The 17,669-nt window shown below is 41.1% G+C and overlaps 1 pseudogene across 1 annotated transcript in view; it reads right to left on the bottom strand.

Annotated features, from left to right (window-relative positions):
- Positions 1–6,641: 6,641 nt before the first annotated feature.
- Positions 6,642–17,669, bottom strand: part of LOC147579585 (immunoglobulin heavy variable 3-74 pseudogene) — a 60,873-nt pseudogene continuing 49,845 nt past the window's right edge. The window contains exons 2-3 of the transcript XR_015251829.1: positions 13,876–14,295; positions 6,642–6,823 (exon numbers count right to left, since the gene is read on the bottom strand). The product of XR_015251829.1 is annotated as an immunoglobulin heavy variable 3-74 pseudogene (transcript). The remainder of the gene's footprint in view (positions 6,824–13,875; positions 14,296–17,669) is intronic.

Here is a 17,669-nt window from a genome sequence, read left to right as displayed (position 1 = left end):
CTTGTGCGTGCCTTCTCTTCCCCTCTCCTAGGGGCGGGATTCACTGTGGGGTGGGGTGGTCTGTCTGGGCTACTTGCACACTGCCAGGCTTGTGGTGCTGGGGATCTGGCGTCTTAGCTGGGGTGGGTAGGCAAGGTGCACAGGGGCAGGAGGGGCAGGCTTAGCTTGCTTCTCCTTAGGTGATCCACTTCAGGAGGGGCCCTGTGGCAGCAGGAGGGAGTCAGATCCGCTGCCGGAGGTTTGGCTCCGCAGAAGCGCAGAGTTGGGTGTTTGCGCGCGGAGCCAGCAAGTTCCCTGGCAGGAACTGGTTCTCTTTGGGATTTTGGCTGGGGGATGGGCGGGGAAGATGGCGCTGGCGAGCGCCTTTGTTCCCCACCAAACTGAGCTCTGTCGTCCGGGGGCTCAGCAGCTCTCCTTCCCTTTGTCCTCCAGCCTTCCCGCTTTCTGAGCAGAGCTGTTAACTCATGACCTCCCAGACGCTAAGTCGCGCTTGCTGTCGGAACACAGTCCATCAGGCCCCTCCGCTTTTTGCAAGCCAGACTCGGGGGCTCTGCTTGGCCGGCGAGCCGCCCCTCCGCCCCGGCTCCCTCCCGCCAGTCCGTGGAGCGCGCACCGCCTCGCCGCCCTTCCTACCCTCTTCCGTGGGCCTCTCGTCTGCGTTTGGCTCCGGCGACTCCGTTCTGCTAATCCTCTGGTGGTTTTCTGGGTTATTTAGGCAGGTGTAGGTGGAATCTAAGTGATCAGCAGGACGCGCGGTGAGCCCAGCGTCCTCCTACGCTGCCATCTCTACCACATCTTCTTTATGCGTTCATCCCTTGATGGATATTTGGGCTCTTCCACAATTTGCTTATTGTTGATAGGGCTGCTATAAACATTGGGGTGCCTGTGCCCCTTCAAATCAGCATTTTGGTATCCTTTGGATAAATTCCTAGTAAAGCAATTGCTCAATCACAGGATAGTTCTATTTTTAATTTTTTTGAGGAATCTCCACACTATTTTCCAGAATGGCTGCACCAGTTTGCATTCCCACCATGTTAATTTTAGCCATCCTGACAGGTGTGAGGTGTTATCTCAGTGTGGTTTCGATTTATGTTTCCCTGATGAGAAGTGACAATGAGCCTCATTACACGTGTCTTATCGCTATCTGAAAGTCTTTGAAAAATGTCTATTCATGTCTTCTGAACATTTCTTCACCAGATTATTTGTATTTTTGAGTTTCAAGTTTGATAAGTTCTTTATAGATTTAGCATACTAAGCCTTTATCTTATATGCCATTTGCAAATATCTTCTCCTATTTTGTCAGTTGCCTTTTAGTTTTATTGATTGTTTCTTTGCTCCGCAGAAGCTTTTTATCTTCATGAGGTCCCAATAGTTGATTTTTGCTTTTGTTTCCCTTGCGTCTGAGACATGTCTAGTAAGAAGTTGCTCCAACCGTGGTCAAAGAGGTTGGTGCCTGTGTTTTCCTCTAGGATTTTGATGGTTTCCTGTCTCATATTTAGGTATTTCATCCATTTTGAATTTGTTTTTGTGTATATTGTAAGAAAGTGGTCCAGTTCCATTAGAATTTCATGTTGCTGTCCAGTTTTCCCAACACCATTTGTTGACGGGACTGTCATTTTTCCATTTGATACTGTTTCCTGCTCTGTCGAAGATTAGTTGACCATATTGTTATGTGTCCATTTATGGGTTTTCTACTATGTTCCATTAATCTATGTGTCTCCTTTTGTGCCAGGACCATACTGTCTTGATGACTACAGCATTGTAATATAGCTTGAAATCCAAAATTGTGATGCCTCCATTTTTTTTTTTTTTTTTTCAGGATCGCTTTGGATGTTCAGGGTCTTTTGTGGTTCCATGATAATTTTAGAATTATTTGTTTTAGCTCTGTGAAGAATGCTTGTATTATTTGACAGGGATATTTGCATTGAATGTCTAGATTGCTTTGGGTAGTATCAACATTTTAACAATGTTTTTTGTTTTAATCCATGTGCATGGAATATTTTTCCATTTCTTTGTGTCTTCTTCAATTTCTTACATAAATGTCCCAGGTTTCAGAGTAAGGCTCTTTTAACTCTTTAATGAAGGTTATTTCTAGGTATCTTATGGTTTTTGGTGTAATTGTAAATGGGATCATTCCTTGATTTCTCTTTCTCCTGCTTCATTACTGGTGTATCGAAATGCACAAATTTCTGTATGTTGATTTTGTATGCTGCAGCTTTAATGGTTTATTGTATCAGGACTAGCCAGTTTTTGTTGGTGGAGTTTTTCAGGATTTCTATGTATAGTATAAAATTCAACTCCAAAACTGAATAATCCTATTAAAAAATGAGCAGAAGGCATGAATAGACTTTCCAACATGCAACATACACATGGTCAATAAACACATGAAAAGATGCTCAACATCACTCATCATCTGGGAAATATAAATCAAAACTACAACGAAATAGCAACTCACTCCTGTCAGAATGACTAAACTCAACTACACAAGAAACAACAGGTGTTGGTGAGGATACAGAGAAAGAGGAACACTTTTTCACTGCTTGTGGGAATGGAAACTGGTGCAGCTTGTCTGGAAAACAGTATGGGCATTCCTCAAAATGCTAAAAATATAACTACCTTATGACTGATCAATTGAACTACTAGGTATTTACCGAAAGGATACAAAAATACTAATTTAAAGGGGATTGTACCTCTATTTTTATACCAGCCCCATCAAAAACAGCCCAGCTATGGAAGCAGTCCAAGTAAGCATTGACTGATAAATGGATAAAGTATATGTGGTATATCTACACACACACACAGACACACACACACACACACAGACACACACACACACACACTCATACTCATACACTGGAATGTTTCTCAACCCTGAAATGAACGACATTTGCTCTTTGTAATGATATGGATGGAGCTAGGGAGTATTATGCTAACTGAAATAAGTCAGAGAAAGACAAATATATGATTTCATTCATATGTAAAATTTAAGAAACCTCAAATGGGAAATGGGACAAATAAGAGAGAAGAGCCACACCAAGAAATACAATTTTTTCAATGTTTGCAAATTTATTTTGAGATAGAATGGGGGAGGGGCAGGGGAAGAGGGAAGGAGAATCCCAAGCAGCCTCTTTGCTGTCAGTGCAGAAACCAAAGATGAGCTTGATCTCAGGAACCATGAAATCAAGACATGAGCCCAAATCAAGAGTCTTAGGGTTAACCCATGGAACATGTAAACACAACAAAACAGACTCTTACCTATACAAAAACTTATGGTTACCAGATGGAAGGTGGGAGGAGGGTTCGGGAAGTAGGTGATGGGGTTGCAGGGGCGCACTAATAATGAGCACTGGGTGTTGTATGGAAATGCTGAATGACTACATTTTACACCTGAAAGTAATATTACATTGCATGTTTACTAAGTGGAATTTGAATAAAATCTCAAATGATGTATTTACAGTGTCTGTAAATGGCCTTGTTGGCATACAGCCCATGAAGAAACATTTATTCCAGAAAATGTACTGACAGAAGGAAAAGCTAGAATTTTGAGCTAAGGTTTGTGCCTTTCCTTCCCCACCCCAGCTCAGCAAATGCAAACTCCAGTGCAAGTATCTGGGACTATAGGTGTGTGCCACTGAGCCTGACTGCAAACTCCCCTCCAGACTGTTGTAGCCAATACACAGGGTTCACGGTGACCAGCTACTGTTCAGAGGACTCTTTCCCAGAGAGACAGGATGTCATGACCCTAAGCTGTTTGTTGTTGAGGCCAAGCCCCAGAAAGTGCCACTGAGATTTGGACACACACATTGTTTGCATCCACACTCCCAGGGTGGAAACTCTGCCGTGGGTACAGTCCACTAGGGATGCTGGGAGCCTGGTCGCCACAGACCTGACTTGTATGGCAGGAGTCTCATGCCACCAGGACAAGCAAGCCACAAGGAAATGAAGGTGCCACCCACCCCTAAACTGAGCCCTCAGTTTCCAAACTGAGTGAGGAGGGAATCTTGTTTGTCCTCACCTGCAGCTGCAGAATTTTTCCCAGGGATTGGGGGAGTGGGAACAATCCACTAAACCAAGGTGGAAATCTGTTCCGGTGCAACTGACTTCATTTCCAGCTGAGGGTGAGGAAGGTCTGGGCCTCATGTTGCGGGAGAATCAGGTGCAGGAGACAGATGGTTTCAGTGGAGTATTCCGAACCTACTCCTCCTCACCTGCAGGAGAGAGCCAGAGCCAGGGACAGTGGAGGGAACAGCTCCTGTCAGAACACATATCAGATTATGGCCTCAACAACTCTCCATTCAGAGGAGTCCTAGGTTCTGGGGTCTAGTCTGTGGAGACTTGATACATCAGAGCATGGTTGAACATAGGGGAGCACTCAAATGAAGCAGAGGATCTTACCATGTGGCGAGGAACAGAAAGACATAAAGAATGCCCAACCAAATCACTGTCACCATGGTCTGGCTGTGTGAATGTCCCAGGCCACACCACCTCTGTAATTATGAGACTACCGCCCTTCCCTCCACCATCGTGTCTTTTAGTTTCACCTGGTTTCAGATGTGCATCAGTAGTGTCACATTTATCTGAAAAGCATCCCATTGATGGAAGTTTCATACTTGGTTTATTCCTTTATATTGTGAAAGCGTTTTGCCTTATTCTTAGCTTCTAACACTAAGAAAGAAGTTGTAAATATTTACACACCATTTATTTTCTGAGCATGGGATTTCTTTCTGGAGCAAACACTTGGGAGTGGTATTTCCGGGTTACATGTTAAGTTGTCCATGTACAATGTCATAAGCAACAGCCAATGATTTTCCAGAGGTGGTGTTCGTTTTTCATTCCTACCTACAGTGTTTGAGGCCCCATGTGTGCTGGATGCTCTCCTGGATGGTGTTGCCAGTGTTCCCTCCATACCTGAGCCCTCAGGATGTGTGCATAGGGCATCTATTGCATTCTTGATTTGAATTTCCTTGACAGTCGATGGTGTGAAGAGTCTTTTCCTGTCCTTACTTAATGTGTCTACAACCTCTAGGATGGGATGTTTACTACGCAAGGCTGTGCTTGTTTTATAGAGGGTTGTATCCTTTCTTCCTATTGACTGTCGAGGGTTCTTAGCATATTCAGGATGCAGGTCCCTTGGTGGTTATGCAATTTTTGAATATTGTCTCTTTGTCTGTACCTTGTCTTACTGCTATTGATTGTCACGTGTTCAGAAAAAAATTATTTGATTTTCACAAAGCCCATTTATACTATTTCTTTTTATGGGCCTTCGTTTCTTAGGTATAATTTTGGTTTTCATAATGATTGATTGCTTGTGACTGATATCTTTTTTAAAATTTTTATTCTTCAGAGAGAGAGAGAGAGAGAGAGAGAGAGACAGAGACAGAGTTCCAGTGGGTGAGAGGCAGAGAGAGGGAGACACAGATTCTGAAGCAGGCTCCAGGCTCCAAGCTGTAAGCACAGAAACTGACACAGGGCTCACACCCACGAACTGTAAGATCATGATCTGAGCTGAAGTCAGATGCTTAACCGACTGAGCCGCCCAGGTACCCCACTAATTTCTTGATTTACAAGGTAAGTAAAATCTTTTTTTTTTCTGGTTTCTCTCAGTGTTGACTTGTTCCCTAACTGGTCTCTGGTCTCTGTTGTTTGTTTTTAAGTTTATAGTGTGTAGTAACTCATTTTCTTTTTTTTTTTAAATTTTTTTTAATGTTTATTTATTCTTGAGACAGAGAGAGAAAGAGTATGAATGGGGGAGGGTCAGAGAGAGAGGGAGACACAGAATCTGAAGCAGGCTCCAGGCTCTGAGCTGTCAGCACAGAGCCTGACACGGGGCTTGAACTCATGGACCGTGAGATCATGACCTGAGCCGAAGTCGGATGCTTAACCGGCTGAGCCACCCAGGCACCCCAAGTAACTCGTTTTCATGGCATGGTTTTTTTCATAATATATGGAAATTCTGTTCTCATGCTGAAATTGAACTCAAGTTTCACAAGATATGCTGTGTGTGTCTCTTTGGCCAGATTGTTCATCAGATTTGATAGATGTGCTCTGGGGCCAAAAAACACGTTAACCTTTCCAGGTTTTGGGGTTTCTATATGTGTCAGAAGCCATTGACCACTGTGCACACAAGCAAGTTCGTGACTCAAGATGTTTCCTTCACAATTCTATGTGAAACGCTGACAATTCATTCTGTGCATTGTCACTGTCAGATACTTCATGAATAGAACACACTGAAACTGTTTTATCATTTCCTGAAATTATTTTTTGTTTTGCATGTTTGGGAGTATAAGATTTTTTCTTCCTTCCAAGGGGAGCTCATACTGCATTTGTGGAATTATTCCAGGCTTCTCATCTCCTAATGCTTTTGCAACGTGCTGTACAGTGTTTTACTAAATGCATATTTAGGTTTATTTGTACTCTGCCACTTTGGGTGATAGGAGCCCATGAGACAGGCTGCACCATATGGGTTTTTATTTGTCCCCATGTAAGTGATCTGTCATATTGAACATTTATAGAACACATAGCCCCTCACTTTCATGCACCACAAACAGGGGACATGCTTCTTTTCAAAGAGAAGGGAAAAGAATATAAGGGAGTGGAGCCAGAAAGGTCGCGGGAGGAAACCAGGAGCCTGGCAAGAATGGTCAACTCTCCACATTTTCCAGTTCTGCAGATGAGGGTTCCTGCTGAGGCCCAACCTGGGTTCTTGTGCAGGTGTCTGGACAAGCTGCCCATGGGGTGTCTGCAGTGGAGTCGAGAAGGGCAGCTGTGGTTTGAATTACAGCCCCCCTGGCACCACTGGAAAAGTCAATTATGTTAATGTCCACTAGCAGTTAGGGATAAAATGAGTAAATGCAAGAAGTTAGACTCACTACCTTAGATTCCATGTTCATGACAATTTGTGACAATGTTTCTCCCTTCCTTTTTTTTTTCCACTCTTCTAACTTTTTAAGTTTGTGTTTAAATTTTTATTAGATTACATACTGTGTAATATTAATTTCAGTAGTAAAATATATTGATTCATCACCTAGTTTCACATCCAGTATGCATCAGAACACGTGGCCTATTTAATTCACATCACCCATTATCCCATCCCCCACCTGCCCTCCAGCAACCCTCAGTTTGGTCTCTAACCTTAGAGTTTTTTTTTATGATTTCTTGCTTTTTTCCCCTTCCCCTTCCCCTTCCCCATCTGTTGTGTTTCTTAAATTGCCCATATGAGGAAAACATATGGTGTTTGTCTTTCTTTGACTGACTTACTTTGATTAGCATGATTCCCTCTAGCTGCATCAACATCTTTGCAAATGGCAAGATTTCCTTCTTTTTTTCTGACTGAGTAATATTCCATTGTATACATATAGCTCATTCATCACTCGGTGGACTTTTGGTCTCTTTCCTCACTTTGGCTCTCGTTGTTAATGCTGCTATAAACATTGGAGTGCATGGGCCCCCTCAAATTAGAATTTTTGTATCCTTTGGGTGAATATCTAGTAGAGGAATTACTGGAGTGCAAGGTAGTTTCAGTTTTAAGTATTTAAACTTTTCTGGAATGGCCACACCCCTTTGCATTCCCAACAAGAGTATAAAAGGATTCCCTTTTCTCCTCATCCTCATCAATATTTCTTGTTTCCTGAGTTGTTAATTTTAGCCATTCTGAGAGTTGTGAGGTCTTATCTCATTATAGTTTTGATTTGTATTTCCCTGATGTTGAGTGATGATGAGTATTTTTCATTAGCCATCTGGATGCTTTCTTTGGAAAAGTGTCTAGTCACGTCTTCTGCCCATTTCTTCACTGGATTATTTGTATTTTCGGTGCTGAGTTTGATATGTTATCTGTAGATTTTGGGTAGTAAGGCTTTATGAGATATGTAATTTGCAAATACCTTTTTCAATCCTGTAGGTTGCCTTTTAGTGTAGTTGATTATTTCTTTAGTTGTGCAGAAGCTTTTTATTTTGATGAGGCCCCAGTTATTAATGTTTGCTATTATTTCCTTTGCGTTCTGAGACACGTCTAGTAAGAAGTTGCTATGTCCGATATCAAAGAAGTTGCTGCCTGAGTTCTCCTCTAGGATTTTGATGGTCTCCTGTCTCACATTTAGGTCTTTCACCCATTTTGAATTTATTTTTTGTATGGTGTAAGAAAGTGGCTCAGTTTCATTCTTCTGCATGTTCTGGTCCAGTTTTCCCAACACCCTTCGTTGAGAAGACTGTCTTTTTTTTTTCCATTACATAGTCTTTCCCACTTCATCCAACATAAGGTGACCACACATGTGTGAGTCCATATCTGGGCTTACTCTTCTGTTCGATTGATCTGTGTGTCTCTTCTGTGCTTGTAGCGTACTGTCTTGATGACTACTGCTTTGTAATATAGCGTGAAGTCTGCAATCATAAAGTCTCCTGCTTCTTTGTGTAGCATAGACATGTCAACAATACTTGCTCCTTCAATCCTGAACATTGACTGTGTTTTCATTTCTTTGTGTCATCCTCAGTTCTTTCATCGTATTTATATTTTTCAGAGTATAGATCTTTTAACCCTTTATTTATCCTATTATTTTTGGTGCAATTTTAAAGGGGATGGATTTTTTTGGATTTGTCTTTCTGTTTCTTCATTATTACTATATACAAATGCAATAGATTTTTGCATGTTGATTTTGTATCTTGTTACTTTGCTGAATTTGTGTATCAGTGCTTGCAATATTTTGGAGGATTCTTGGGTTTTCTATATAGAGTGTCATGTCATCTCTGAAGAGTGCAAGTTTGACTTCTTTCTTGCCAATTTGAATGCCTTTATTTCTTTTTGTTGTCTGTGAGGATAAGACTTCCAGTGATATGTTAAGTAGAATGATGGGAATGGGCATCCCTCTTGTGTTCCTGACAGTAGAGGAACAGATTTTTGTCCCCACTGGGGGATATTAGCTGTGAGGTTTTCATATATGGTCTTTATGATGTTGAGGTATGCTTCCTCTATGCCTTGTTGAGGGTTTTTATTAAGAAAGGTTGCTGTACTTTGTGAAATGCTTTTTTTACATCTATTGAGAGGATCATATAGTTTTTATCCTTTATCTTATAGATGTGTTGTATGACATTGAGTTATTTGTGAATATTGAACCACACTTACAGCCAAGGAATGAATCCCACTTGATCGTGGTAAAAAATAATTTTAGTGTATTTTTGAATTCAAGTAGCAATTATTTTCTTGATAATTGTTGCATCCATGCTCATTAGGGCTAGTGGCTTTTAAGTCTCCTTTTTAGTGGGGTTTGATTTGATTTGGAACCATGATCATATTGTTCTTATAGAATGAGTTTGTAAGTTTTCTTTCCATTTCTATTATTTGGAACAGTTTGAGAAGACTAGAATCTTCCATCCTACTTAAATAGATTATTTACACTCTTCTTTAAATATCAGGTAGAATTCACCTGTGAAGCCATCAGGTCCTGGTCTTTTGTGTTTCAGTAGAGTTTTTATTATGGATAAATTGCTTTGTTCATTATCAGTCAGTTCAGGTTTTCTATTTCTTCCTATTTCAGTTAATGTAGTTTCCATTACTGTAGGAATTTATCCAGTTCTTCCAAATTGACCAGTTTGTTGGCATATAAATTTCCAAAATACTTTCTTCCTATTGTATTTCTGTGCCATTAGTTGTGATCTTTCCTCTTAAATTTGTGGTTATATTAACTTAGTCCTTTCTCTTTTGTTTTTGGTAAATCTGGCCTTGGGTTTATCATTTTTATTTATGCCTCCAAAAACCAACTTATATTTTCATTGATGTGTCTAATGTTTTGTTTGTTTCTTTATCATTTGTGTGCTCTAATGTTTTTAATTTACCTTCTCCTGCTGGCTTTAGGGTTCATTTGCTGTTCATTTTCTAGCTTCTTTAGTTGTGAAGTGGTTGTGTGTTTGGGATTTTTCCTCTTTCTTGAGTTTGGCTTGTATTGCTATATATTTCCCTCTTCCAACCACTTTTGCTGCATCCAGATGGGGCACTGGCATGTTTTCATTTTAATTTGCATCTATGTATTTTTTATTGCTTCTTTAATTTCCTGAAAATCTCATTCATTCTTTACCACAGTGTTCTTTAACCTTATGTATTAGTGGTGTTGCCAAAGTTTTTCTTGTGGTTGACTTCATGTTTCATAGTGTTTGGTATGAAAATATGCCTGTATGATCTGAGTTTTTTTGAACTTGTAGTGAGCTGATTTATGACATAGTATGTGATCTGTTGTGGAGAATATTCCATGTGCAGTCAAAAAGAATGAGCATTCTGTTGCTTTAGGATGGAATGTTCTGAATATATCTGTTAAGTCCATTTGGTCAGGTGTGTCTTTCTAAGCCACTGTTTCCTTATTAATGTTGGCTTAGGTGATGTGTCCATTTCGGTAAGTGGTGTGTTAAAGTTCTCTATTATTCTTGTATTATTATCAATAAGTTTTTTATGTTTCTTATTAACTGATTTATATATATCAGTGTTTACAATTTTGGTGTATAAATATTTAAAGCTTTATATCTTCTTGCTGAGTAGACCCCTTCATGATAATGTACTGACTTCCTCATCTCTTGTAACACACTTAGGTAAAATCTAGTTAGTGTGATATGAATATTGTACTAAACCTTTCTTTTGACATCCATTAGCCTGATAAATTGTTCTCCCTCCCCTCACTTTCCATCTACAGTTGCTTTAGGTTGAAAATGAGTCTATTGTATGTCGTGTATAGAAGGTCTTGTATTTTTAATCCATTCTGATATCCTATGCCTTTTGATTGGACCATTTTTCCCTTTTACATTCACAGTGATTATTGATAGATATAAACTTAGTGGCATTGTGTTACCTCTGAAGTCACTGTTTCTGGAGATTTTCTCTGCTTATTTCTAGTCTTTGTTTCTTTTAGTCTTCCTTTGCCACTCAAAGAATCACCTTTAATATTTCTTGCAGGGCCGGTTTAGAGGCCATGAACTCCTTTAATTTTTGCATTTCTGGGAAATTCTATCTCTTCTTGTATCCGAATGACAGCCTTTCTGATAAAGTATTCTTGGCTGAATAGTTTTCAACTGAGCATGTTGTGGATATCATGTCACTCCCTTCTTGCCTGAAGGTTTCTGTGGATACATCTGCCATAATCTTTTCTTTTGTCTTCCCTGTTTAGTTCGCGACCTCTTTTGTCTTGGTGCTTTTAGGGTTTTCCTTTTTCTGTGTGTTTTGCCAATTTTACTATGATATGTCTCAGGGTTGGCCTGCATTTTTGAATTAATGGCGTTCTACGTGCCTCTAAGATGTGCATGTCTGTTTCCTTCCCCAGTTTGGGAATTTCCCATGGTAATTCACTCAGATAACTCTTCTTCCCTTGTTTTATCCCTCTCCTTCTTCTGAGACTCCTTTGAGAAGCATTTTATTACACATTATGGAGTTGCTGAGATCCATAAACTTATGTTTGTGATGCAATATTTTAATTTGCCTCTTCCTTTCTGCTTCATTTCCTCCATAATTTTATCTTCTATGTCTCTTATTCATCTGCTTCTTTCCACCTTGAGGTCATTATATACAATCAGTTTCACATCTCAGTTACAACATTTAAAACTTCAGCATGACTAGGTTTTAGGTCTTTTCTATATCCAGTAATGGTTTATCAAATGTCTCCTATGCTTTCCTCAAGCACACCAAGTATCCTTATGATAGTTTTTAAAAATTCTATTTCCTTGTGAGAGTTTTTAGAAATTCTGTTTGAGGCATATTAGACGTATGTGTTTTAATAATATCCCTGGCAATGTCCTTTTATCATTTTTTATTTTGGGATGAATTCCTCCATCATGGTGTATTTCTATGTCTCCGCTTTCTTAAGTGTTTTAGAAAATCCCGTTTTGTTTTCTGCTTCTAGAGTAGTGTCTTTATTGAGAAGTGTTCAATTACTGTTGAGGGCTTGACACATTAGGAAGCATTTGTTGTGTGTTCTGTGTGCACTGTGCTGTCGTGTATTGGCTGCTCTGTCCTTCAGCTAAGTCCTCTGCAGAGTTTCTCCTTGTCTCCAGTGATGAGTGTTTAGACATTGTCCACAATGTTGTGAATTTTAACTAGGTGAGTTTGTTCTGACTGTTAAAAGAGACTAATTCCTATTTCCCCTAGAGGTGAAGTTATGCCTCACTATATGGTCAGTAGACTTGGTGCCTGTGGGGGTATATGTCGTCTTTTGAGGGAGGGGAGCACTGCTGGTCTGGGTTCCAGGCACTCTTTCCCTAGTAAGGAAGCATCTGAGGAAGGCAACGGGGGGTATAGCTTGGTGTCAGTGGCTCAGCTTCTACTAGGAGGTGCTGTGCTGCTCACTGAATTCTGTCCATCCTGAATGGTGGGAGGAAATATTGCCATCAGCTCCCTATCTATTCCCTGGAGTTGGAGTTCCCAGCTACCCCTGTTCAGGAAGCCTTCACACAGGGAGAACAATCTGTACTCATGGGTCCCAGGCTTCCATCAGAACCCTGCATTCACCCTGTCATGTCCAAGCCATTGGCCCACCTGGCGGCACAGGGCTCTTATGTTTTTTTCTCAGGAGCTCTAGCTGGGTTTGAAAACTCTAGATTATATGAACTCAATATGACAGGGACATCACTGATCCTCTGGGAGAGGGTCTCTCTGTGCTGTGCCTGGAGCTAGTTACCCCAGAAGGGCAGTTGCATGAACACTAGGGGCTTGGAGTTCATGGTGAAGAACAACAAGAAGGCAGATTCCAGTTAGCTGCTCTCAGCAGAGGCTCCTATGCTAATGACCAGAGCAGTGCAATGGTGCCTGTCAGCTCTCCTGCCCCATGAGAGGAAATGCACCCTTTACGAAATGCACCCTGAGAAGGGAACTGTCTCTTCCCAAGTCGCCCAGGGGATTCTCAGACCACAATGCCCCCTATGGGACCCAGCCCTCCTTCTCCACAGAAGCACAGCTATGCCCACCAGGCTCCATGCCAGTCATGGCATGGACTTCTAAATCTTCAGTCCTTGAACTCCGCGTTTACAGGAGGTTGACTTCTCATGATTACTTTTATGTGTCATTTTGACTGCATCATGGGTACCCAGATTCCCCACTGTTTCTGTGGATGTCTGTGATGTGTTACAGAAGAGACTGGAATTTCTATCCATGGTTTCTGTCTGCCTGGGCATCACCCATTCCATTAAGGTTCTGAGTAGAAACTGATGCAGAGGGTGGAGGAATTCCCTCAGTTTTACTTCCCATGTGCCTGTTTGAATTGGAACATTGGTCTCCTCTGGCCCTTGTTCTGAGAGTTACATCATCAGCTCTTCACGTTCTGAGACTAGACACTAGTTCAGAATCAGATGAGAATTACACCACTGGTTTTCCTGGGTCTCCAGCATGTGAGAGTGGAACGTGGGTCTTATCAATGTATTTAGTCATATAAACTGATGTGCTTTGGTTTCTGTGCCTCGGGAGAATCCTGACTAATACACGGAGATGAATTATCTCTTCTTTAGAGGAATTGAATAAAGCTGTAGCTCATTTAAAGTCCTGAGTAGCAAGTGCCAGGAGGGAAGTGTCACGTTGTTTGATTGGGGAAAGCACTGGGTGAAGATGATGGGGAGCTGTGGGATCCTGTGGTCCTGGCTGCACAGTGAGTGCATCTTGGACTCCTGTAAAGGTTCAGCTGTTGTGCGTCAGGAAATCTGCAATTCACTCATAGAGAGAGACAGGAGTAAGCAATGCAACGAACTGCGTCTTTTGTGCATGTTAGGGTAGTTTTCCTATGACAACACAGTTGCTAATTCAGAGTTAATAGGTAATCACAGAATCCTGTGTCAAGAGAGGCTCCCTGGGGAAACTGCTGTGTGTAGAGGAAGCCCCAAGACCCTGACAGGAAACCTGTCTGTGTCCTCCAACTGCACCTGCTCCTGGGAACACAAAGTAGAATTGTGCATAGTGTGCGCCCCCTGGTGGTGCTGTTCCCCTCCTGCAGGAAGGTTTGTGTCTGGGCTCCCAGTGAAGTCCCCTCACTGTGTCTCTTGCACAGTAATATGTGGCCGTGTCCTCGGTCTTCAGGCTGTTCATCTGCAGATACAGCGTGTTCTTGGCGTTGTCTCTGGAGATGGTGAATCGGCCCTTCACGGAGTCTGCGTAGCTTGTGCTACTTCCATCATATCTAATATATGCAACCCACTGCAGCCCCTTCCCTGGAGCCTGGCGGACCCAGTTCATGCTGTTGCTACTGAAGGTGAATCCAGAGGCTACACAGGTGAGTCTCAGGGACCCCCCAGGCTTCACCAGGTCTCCCCCAGATTCCACCAGCTGCACATCACACTGGACACCTGAAGACACAAGACATCGTGGTCAGCAAACTGTCACACATCCACTGGTTCTCACTCATACCCACTCACATACTCTGTGTCTCTCGTTCACCATGAATTACCTTTTAAAAGAGCAACAAGGAAAACCCAGCCAAGCACAAACTCCATGGTTAGGTGTCTGTGTTCTGTGCTGATCACAGAATGAGAACACCTGGGACACCCGGGGTTGGGGCTTCTCTCCCAGCTGCAGTGTCAGGGCTGGGCTGGTTTTATCAGCACAGAGAGGGCCCCATTTGCATGTGCTCTGACATATATATCACACTCCAGACTTAAACTTGAATCTTTAAAAGTGAACGACAGGGTTAGGGATGCACTTGTAGTTTAGGTTGTGTAGATGGTGCTGTGACAGTATGAAGAATTCTAATCAGTGAGCACAGGTATATTTGCAGGCCCTTGTGCATTTTTACAGGCCTTTCATCAACATAGATCATTTTCACTCTACAAGTGTTTTACATACTTTTTGAAGTTTAATACAAAATACTTTATTCTGTGCCATTTTCAATTGTATTATTTTGTTATTTGTTTTGCATATATTTCAATGCTGGTGTGTGGAATCACAGGTGGTTTATTTTTTATTCATTTATTTTTTTTCTTTTTGTATCCTGCCCTTTTCCTCATTTTTAAAAATTAGTTCTAACATTTTTTGTGGTATCTCTAGGCTTTTGTTATGTTTAAGATCATGTCATCTGCAAACAAGTAATTTTCCTTCCTCCTTACTGATTTAAATGTCTTTATTTCTTTTTATTGCCAAAGTTTGTGGGTACTTCTTCCAGTTGTAGGATAAGTCTATCCTAGACTCCCATGTAAGGATTCAATTGAAATAAGACTGATCTAAAGGGGATGTTAAATTTCATTTTGCAAGTGCATGGCCTTCCTAATGATATGATACCCAGAGAATGAACAAAGCAGGTGGCACTTGTGACTTTCAGACAACAAAACTTTGGATTTGGCAAGAGTTAAGGCAAAGGTGTGGGTTTGGGCTATTTAATTTGTCAACAAGTAACTAGGTTTGTTTGCACATCCTTCTTGTCCTTGTGTTCCTTATTCTGGTGCTAAGGATGTTTCTCCCCTCCTGGCACAGGGAAGGGAGTTTTCCCAAGGGAGATTTATTTCCTGATGTCAAGGGACAAAGGACGGTCTTGAGTGTCCTTGGACTGGCTGTTTCTCACGTGGCTTTCATCCAAATCAGCAATGTGACACGATTATATGGTTTGAGGCAGCATGTTTATTCTTCACATTATCATGTGGAATACATATGTTGGGGGTGATCATCATTGCCTGGCTCCTGATGTGGCAGGAATGGTTTTCGTATTTTACTGTTCAATATGCTGTCAGAGGTGGGCTTTCATAGGGGCCCTATTCATGTGGAGGTAATTTTCTTCTCCTTTTTTGTCATTAACATGTTTGTTTTTTATTTTTAAAAATTTATATCCAAATTAGTTAGAATATAGTGCAACAAGGATTTCAGGAGTAGATTCCTTAGTGCCCCTTTCCCATTTAGCCCATTCCCTCCCACAACCCCTCCAGTAACCCTCAATTTTTTCTCCATATTTATGAGTCTCTTCTGTTTTGTCCCCCTCCCTGTTTTTATATTATTTTTGTTTTCCTTCCCTTATGTTCATCTGTTTTGTCTCTTAAAGACCTTAAATGAGTAAAGTCATATGATTTTTGTCTTTCTCTGACTGACTCATTTCACTTAGCATAATACCCTCCCGTTCCATCCACAGAGTTGCAAATGGCAAGATTTCATTCTTTTTGTTTGCCGAGTCATACTCCATTGTGTATATATACCACATTTTCTTTCAACGTTTTTATTTATTTTTTTTTTTATTTTTGGGACAGAGAGAGACAGAGCATGAACGGGGGGGGGGGAGCAGAGAGAGAGGGAGACACAGAATCGGAAACAGGCTCCAGGCTCTGAGCCATCAGCCCAGAGCCTGATGCGGGGCTCGAACTTACGGACCGCGAGATCGTGACCTGGCTGAAGTCGGACGCTCAACCGACTGCGCCACCCAGGCGCCCCATATACCACATTTTCTTTATCCATGATGGATTATTTGTTTTTTTGAGTGTTGAGTTTGATAAGTTCTTCATAGATTTTGAATACTCTTTATCTGATATGTCATTTTCAAATATCTGCTCCCATTTGTCAGTTGCCTTTTAGTTTTGTTGATGGATTCATTGCTGTGTAGAACCTGTTTATCTTGATGATATCCCAAGAGTTCATTTTCACTATTGTTTCCCGTGCCTCTGGGGACAAGTCTAGTAAGAAATTGCTCTGCCAAGGTCAAAGAAGTTTGTGCCTTTCTTCTCCTCTAGGATTTTGATGGTTTCCCTTTTCACATTCAGGTCTTTCATCCATTTTGAATTTATTTTTGTGCATATTGTAAGAAAGTGGTGCAGTTTCATTACAGTTCCATGTTGCTGTCCAGTTTTCTCAACACCATTTGTTGAAAGGACTCTCATTTTTCCATTTGATACTGTTTCCTGCTTTGTCGAAGATTAGTTAACCATATAGTTATGGGTCGATTTCTGGGTTTTCCAATCTGTTATGTTAATCTATGTGTGTATTTTTATGCAGGTACTATACTGTCTTGATGACTATAGCATTGTAATATAGCCTGAAATCTAAATTGTGATGCCTCCAGGTGTTTTTCTTTTTCAGGATTGCTTTGTGGATTCAGGGTCTTTTGTGGTTTCATGATAATTTTATTATTGAAATGTTTTTTATTTATTTTTGAGACAGAGAGAGAGAGCATGAGCAGGGGAGGGGCAGAGAGAGAGAGAGGGAGACACAGAATCTGAAGCAGGCTTCAGGCTCTGAGCTGTCAGCACAGAGTCCAATGTGGGGCTCGAACTCACGGACTGTGAGATCATGACCTGAGCTGAAGTCAGACGCTTAACCAACTGAACCACCCAGGCTCCCATACCATGATAATTTTAGAATTACTGGTTCTAGCTCTGTGAATAATGCTGGCATTATTAGACACGGATATTTGCATTGAATTACTTGCGTTGAATGTCTAGATTGCTTTGGGTAGTATCAACTTTTTAACAATGTTTTTTCTTTTAATCCATGTGCTTGGAATATTTTTCCATTTCTTTGTGTCTTCTTCAATTTCTTCCATAAATGTCCCAGATTTTTCAGAGTGAAAATCTTTTAACTCTTTGGTTAGGTTTATTTCAAGGTATCTTGTGGTTTTTGGTGTAATTGTACATGGGAACAATTCCTTGATTTCTATTTCTCCTGCTACATTATTGTTGTATCAAAATGTAACAAATTTCTTTATGTTGACTTTGAATGCTGCACCTCACTCATTGTTTGCAGCCCCACT

Source organism: Puma concolor, chromosome B3, assembly GCF_028749965.1.
Source record: "Puma concolor isolate L17-30 chromosome B3, mPumCon1.1.hap2, whole genome shotgun sequence".
Classification (NCBI taxonomy): Eukaryota; Metazoa; Chordata; class Mammalia; order Carnivora; family Felidae; genus Puma; species Puma concolor.
This window is presented reverse-complemented; position numbering and strand designations above follow the sequence as displayed.